Here is a 7324-nt window from a genome sequence, read left to right as displayed (position 1 = left end):
TACCATGAGTTTTTACTTCTATATGTAAACAGCATCAAATATACTTGTATTCAATGTGAATACACTGTTATACCATGATTTTTACTTCTTTATGTAAACTGCATGGAATATACTTGTATTCAATGTGAATACACTGTTATACCATGAGTTTTTACTTCTATATGTAAACAGCATCAAATATACTTGTATTCAATGTGAATACACTGTTATACCATGAGTTTTTACTTCTATATGTAAACAGCATCAAATATACTTGTATTCAATGTGAATACACTGTTATACCATAAGTTTTTACTTCTATACGTAAACTGCATGGAATATACTTGTATTCAATGTGAATACACTGTTATACCATGAGTTTTTACTTCTATATGTATACTGCATCAAATATACTTGTATTCAATGTGGATACACTGTTATACTATGAGTTTTTACTTCTATATGTAAACAGCATTAAATATACTTGTATTCAATGTGAATACAATGTTATACAATGAGTTTTTACTTCTATATGTAAACAGCATCATATATATTTGTATTCAATGTGAATACACTGTTATACCATGAGTTTTTACTTCTATATGTAAACAGCATCAAATATACTTGTATTCAATGTGAATACACTGTTATACCATGAGTTTTTACTTCTATATGTATACTGCATCAAATATACTTGTATTTAATGTGGATACACTGTTATACCATGAGTTTTTACTTCTATATGTAAACAGCATCAAATATACTTGTATTCAATGTGAATACACTGTTATACTATGAGTTTTTACTTCTATACGTAAACTGCATGGAATATACTTGTATTCAATGTGAATACAATGTTATACCATGAGTTTTTACTTCTATATGTAAACTGCATGGAATATACTTGTATTCAATGTGAATATACTGTTATACCATGAGTTTTTACTTCTATATGTAAACTGCATGGAATATACTTGCATTCAATGTGAATACACTGTTATACCATGAGTTTTTACTTCTATATGTATACTGCATCAAATATACTTGTATTCAATGTGAATACACTGTTATACCATGAGTTTTTACTTCTATATGTAAATAGCATCAAATATACTTGTATTCAATGTGAATACACGGTTATACTATGAGTTTTTACTTCTATATGTAAACAGCATCAAATATACTTGTATTCAATGTGAATACACTGTTATACCATGAGTTTTTACTTCTATATGTAAACTGCATGGAATATACTTGTATTCAATGTGAATACACTGTTATACCATGAGTTTTTACTTCTATATGTATACTGCATCAAATATACTTGTATTCAATGTGGATACACTGTTATACCATGAGTTTTTACTTCTATATGTAAACAGCATCAAATATATTTGTATTCAATGTGAATACAATGTTATACCATGAGTTTTTACTTCTATATGTAAACAGCATCAAATATACTTGTATTCAATGTGAATACACTGTTATACCATGAGTTTTTACTTCTATATGTAAACAGCATCAAATATACTTGTATTCAATGTGAATACACTGTTATACCATGAGTTTTTTCTTCTATATGTAAACAGCATCAAATATACTTGTACTCAATGTGAATACACTGTTATACCATGAGTTTTTACTTCTATATGTAAACAGCATCAAATATACTTGTATTCAATGTCAATACACTGTTATACCATGAGTTTTTACTTCTATATGTAAACTGCATGGAATATACTTGTATTCAATGTGAATACACTGTTATACCATGAGTTTTTACTTCTATATGTAAACTGCATGGAATATACTTGTATTCAATGTGAATACACTGTTATACCATGGTCTAAGATTTGGGAGGTCCCCGAACTGTCGTCTGCTAGGCCTGTTTTTGGCTGTTCGTCTGCTATTTCTGCGGACAAATTTTGGGCACTCGCTAGGGGCGCTGACTGTCCGGATCAGTCATAACATTTCCCTCCACAACGTTGTTAATAACGAGAAAAGTAGTTTCTTGTCACAGTCTTCTTCTGGACTAAGCCACTCAAAGGTAACAATTCTTATTTATGTTACGTTATCATGTAATTTTTTCATGTTAGTGGCTTTTAAGTGTGATCATGGTGTGATAGTTAATTGTTAAAAGTTTGTTTTATTGTTGCATAGGACTCCCGCTTTGCTCTCATGTGTGTGGAATGTCATTCATATTTCTCCTTTCTTTAGGTTACAGAAGATGCCTAATCGTTGTTTTGTGCCTAATTGCAACTCGGGATTCCCTGGGTCCACTACGACTGAAAAGGTGGCTTTTTTTTCAGCTCCAAGGGATTCTAGCCTGCTTCAACGTTGGAAGCTGCGAGGGAAAAAAATGTAGACAAAAAAGAAGATTGCGACCTTCTCTATGTCTTATGGCAACATATTTTTGTTGTTGTTGGTGAAACAAAAGGTATTTTCCATTTCTGGCTAAAGGCTATGTTTATAGATGGCAGACACCTAGAAGCTATTACCTTTTTGAAGACTTTTTAAGTCAGTAGACACAGCCCGGAGATTTTAACTTTCTCCAACACTTTCTCCAAGACACCGCTGTCGGTGGAGAATGTTTATTCTACGTGTTGTAGAATACAGCAAATATTACCATTCATGCCTCAAGTCAACACCACGAAAGAAGCCATTCAATTAATAAATTGATTCTTTGGATGATGCTTCAAAAGTGGTGAATGGGGCCTGGGTGTAATTGTAAACGTTTCAGTCCTTTTATTAATCAGTGGAACACGTTACGTAGATGATTTCTTTTCTCTGGGGCAATAAGATATAATCTGTTTAACTTTTTCCTTCTATGCGAACGAAAGAAAAAGAGAAATGTTTCAGCAAGGCGTGAATGTTCACGCTGCATTACAGAGATACAGTTACGAACATCTGGTCATCTTTGACGATTTATGAGTCGTTTCATCCTGTTATTACCTTGACCAATGGAACTTTGAATTATTGCACCCCGCGCTTCGCTTCGCAGATGTAAGACCCACAATCTTGGGGTTTAAGTTGGCGAATAGTGAGGTTCGCCGAGTGCGAAGCAACTGACGCCATATAACGAGCATCCTTCAAAGTTTAGATAAAATAGTTGTAAGTAAATCTAAAACAATTGGAAAATCTCATATTTCATATACCATTTAAAAAAGGGAAAAACATTGGCCACCCCTAACCTTAAGCTGCGCAAACTGTATAAAATGGTAAATTAATTTGTATTAATGTATATTAATGTTTGAAATACAAAGAGGAATTGATTCAAGTTTCTTTTTTTGTTTTGTAATTTTTAATCATCAATAAAACAGCGTAGAAAAACTCAAAAGCGACTATTTTCCCCATTGTTCACAACGTTTTGGAGGGAAATGTTATGACTGATCCGGACAGTCAGTGCCCCTAGCGAGTGCCCCAAAATTTGTCCGCGAAAATAGCAGACGAAACAGCTAGCAGACGACAGTTCGGGGACCTCCCAAATCTTAGACCATGGTTATACCATGAGTTTTTACTTCTATATGTAAACTGCATGGAATATACTTGTATTCAATGTGAATACACTGTTATACCATGAGTTTTTACTTCTATATGTAAACTGCATGGAATATACTTGTATTCAATGTGAATACACTGTTATACCATGAGTTTTTACTTCTATATGTAAACTGCATGGAATATACTTGTATTCAATGTGAATACACTGTTATACCATGAGTTTTTACTTCTATATGTAAACTGCATGGAATATACTTGTATTCAATGTGAATACACTGTTATACCATGAGTTTTTACTTCTATATGTAAACAGCATCAAATATACTTGTATTCAATGTGAATACACTGTTATACCATGAGTTTTTACTTCTATATGTAAACAGCATCAAATATACTTGTATTCAATGTGAATACACTGTTATACCATGATTTTTTACTTCTTTATGTAAACTGCATGGAATATACTTGTATTCAATGTGAATACACTGTTATACCATGAGTTTTTACTTCTATATGTAAACAGCATCAAATATACTTGTATTCAATGTGAATACACTGTTATACCATGAGTTTTTACTTCTATATGTAAACTGCATGGAATATACTTGTATTCAATGTGAATACACTGTTATACCATGGGCTTTTACTTCTATATGTAAACTGCATGGAATATACTTGTATTCAATGTGAATACACTGTTATACCATGAGTTTTTACTTCTATATGTAAACTGCATGGAATATACTTGTATTCAATGTGAATACACTGTTATACCATGAGTTTTTACTTCTATATGTAAACTGCATGGAATATACTTGTATTCAATGTGAATACACTTTTATACCATGAGTTTTTACTTCTATATGTAAACAGCATCAAATATACTTGTATTCAATGTGAATACACTGTTATACCATGAGTTTTTACTTCTATATGTAAACTGCATGGAATATACTTGTATTCAATGTGAATACACTGTTATACCATGAGTTTTTACTTCTATATGTAAACTGCATGGAATATACTTGTATTCAATGTGAATACACTGTTATACCATGAGTTTTTACTTCTATATGTAAACTGCATGGAATATACTTGTATTCAATGTGAATACACTGTTATACTATGAGTTTTTACTTCTATATGTAAACTGCATGGAATATACTTGTATTCAATGTGAATACACTGTTATACCATGAGTTTTTACTTCTATATGTAAACAGCATCAAATATACTTGTATTCAATGTGAATACACTGTTATACCATGAGTTTTTACTTCTATATGTAAACTGCATGGAATATACTTGTATTCAATGTGAATACACTGTTATACCATGAGTTTTTACTTCTATATGTAAACTGCATGGAATATACTTGTATTCAATGTGAATACACTGTTATACCATGAGTTTTTACTTCTATATGTAAACTGCATGGAATATACTTGTATTCAATGTGAATACACTGTTATACTATGAGTTTTTACTTCTATATGTAAACTGCATGGAATATACTTGTATTCAATGTGAATACACTGTTATACCATGAGTTTTTACTTCTATATGTAAACAGCATCAAATATACTTGTATTCAATGTGAATACACTGTTATACCATAAGTTTTTACTTCTATACGTAAACTGCATGGAATATACTTGTATTCAATGTGAATACACTGTTATACCATGAGTTTTTACTTCTATATGTAAACTACATGGAATATACTTGTATTCAATGTGAATACACTGTTTAACAATGAGTTTTTACTTCTATATGTAAACAGCATCAAATATACTTGTATTCAATGTGAATACACTGTTATACCATGAGTTTTTACTTCGATATGTAAATTGCATGGAATATTTTTGTATTCAATGTGAATACACTGTTATACCATGAGCTTTTACTTCTATATGTAAACAGCATCAAATATACTTGTATTCAATGTGAATACACTGTTATACCACGAGTTTTTACTTCTATATGTAAACAGCATCAAATATACTTGTATTCAATGTGAATACACTGTTATACCATGAGTTTTTACTTCTATATGTAAACAGGATCAAATATACTTGTATTCAATGTGAATACACTGTTATACCATGAGTTTTTACTTCTATACGTAAACTGCTTGGAATATACTTGTATTCAATGTGAATACACTGTTATACCATGAGTGTTTACTTCTACATGTATACTGCATGGAATATACTTGTATTCAATGTGAATACACTGTTATACCATGAGTTTTTACTTCTATATGTAAACAGCATCAAATATACTTGTATTCAATGTGAATACACTGTTATACCATAAGTTTTTACTTCTATACGTAAACTGCATGGAATATACTTGTATTCAATGTGAATACACTGTTATACCATGAGTTTTTACTTCTATATGTATACTGCATCAAATATACTTGTATTCAATGTGGATACACTGTTATACTATGAGTTTTTACTTCTATATGTAAACAGCATTAAATATACTTGTATTCAATGTGAATACAATGTTATACAATGAGTTTTTACTTCTATATGTAAACAGCATCATATATACTTGTATTCAATGTGAATACACTGTTATACCATGAGTTTTTACTTCTATATGTAAACAGCATCAAATATACTTGTATTCAATGTGAATACACTGTTATACCATGAGTTTTTACTTCTATATGTATACTGCATCAAATATACTTGTATTTAATGTGGATACACTGTTATACCATGAGTTTTTACTTCTATATGTAAACAGCATCAAATATACTTGTATTCAATGTGAATACACTGTTATACTATGAGTTTTTACTTCTATACGTTAACTGCATGGAATATACTTGTATTCAATGTGAATACAATGTTATACCATGAGTTTTTACTTCTATATGTAAACTGCATGGAATATACTTGTATTCAATGTGAATATACTGTTATACCATGAGTTTTTACTTCTATATGTAAACTGCATGGAATATACTTGCATTCAATGTGAATACACTGTTATACCATGAGTTTTTACTTCTATATGTATACTGCATCAAATATACTTGTATTCAATGTGAATACACTGTTATACCATGAGTTTTTACTTCTATATGTAAATAGCATCAAATAAACTTGTATTAAATGTGAATACACGGTTATACTATGAGTTTTTATTCTATATGTAAACAGCATCAAATATACTTGTATTTAATGTGAATACACTGTTATACCATGAGTTTTTTCTTCTATATGTAAACAGCATCAAATATACTTGTATTCAATGTGAATACACTGTTATACCATGAGTTTTTACTTCTATACGTAAACTGCATGGAATATACTTGTATTCAATGTGAATACACTGTTATACCATGAGTTTTTACTTCTATACGTAAACTGCATGGAATATACTTGTATTCAATGTGAATACACTGTTATACCATGAGTTTTTACTTCTATATGTAAGCTGCATGAAATATACTTGTATTCAATGTGAATACACTGTTATACCATGAGTTTTTACTTCTATATGTAAACAGCATCAAAAATACTTGTATTCAATGTGAATACACTGTTATACCATGAGTTTTTACTTCGATATGTAAATTGCATGGAATATTTTTGTATTCAATGTGAATACACTGTTATACCATGAGCTTTTACTTCTATATGAAAACAGCATCAAATATACTTGTACTCAATGTGAATACACTGTTATACCATGAGTTTTTACTTCTATATGTAAACAGCATCAGATATACTTGTATTCAATGTGAATACACTGTTATACCATGAGTTTTTTCTTCTTTATGTAAACAGTATCAAATATACTTGTATTCAATGTGAAT

General features: G+C 30.2%; 1 long non-coding RNA gene across 1 annotated transcript; it reads left to right on the top strand.

The window, feature by feature from the left end:
• The first annotated feature begins 1984 nt into the window (after positions 1 to 1984).
• LOC123468594 lies at positions 1985 to 2796 on the top strand. The gene is made up of 3 exons (XR_006642333.1): positions 1985 to 2029; positions 2200 to 2419; positions 2491 to 2796. It is a non-coding gene; the product is annotated as an uncharacterized LOC123468594 (long non-coding RNA).
• The last annotated feature ends 4528 nt before the right edge of the window (positions 2797 to 7324 follow it).

Source organism: Daphnia magna, unplaced genomic scaffold, assembly GCF_020631705.1.
Source record: "Daphnia magna isolate NIES unplaced genomic scaffold, ASM2063170v1.1 Dm_contigs379, whole genome shotgun sequence".
Lineage (NCBI taxonomy): Eukaryota > Metazoa > Arthropoda > Branchiopoda > Diplostraca > Daphniidae > Daphnia > Daphnia magna.
The sequence above is the reverse complement of the archived record's forward strand: the minus strand, read 5'-3'. Positions and strand labels throughout refer to the sequence as shown.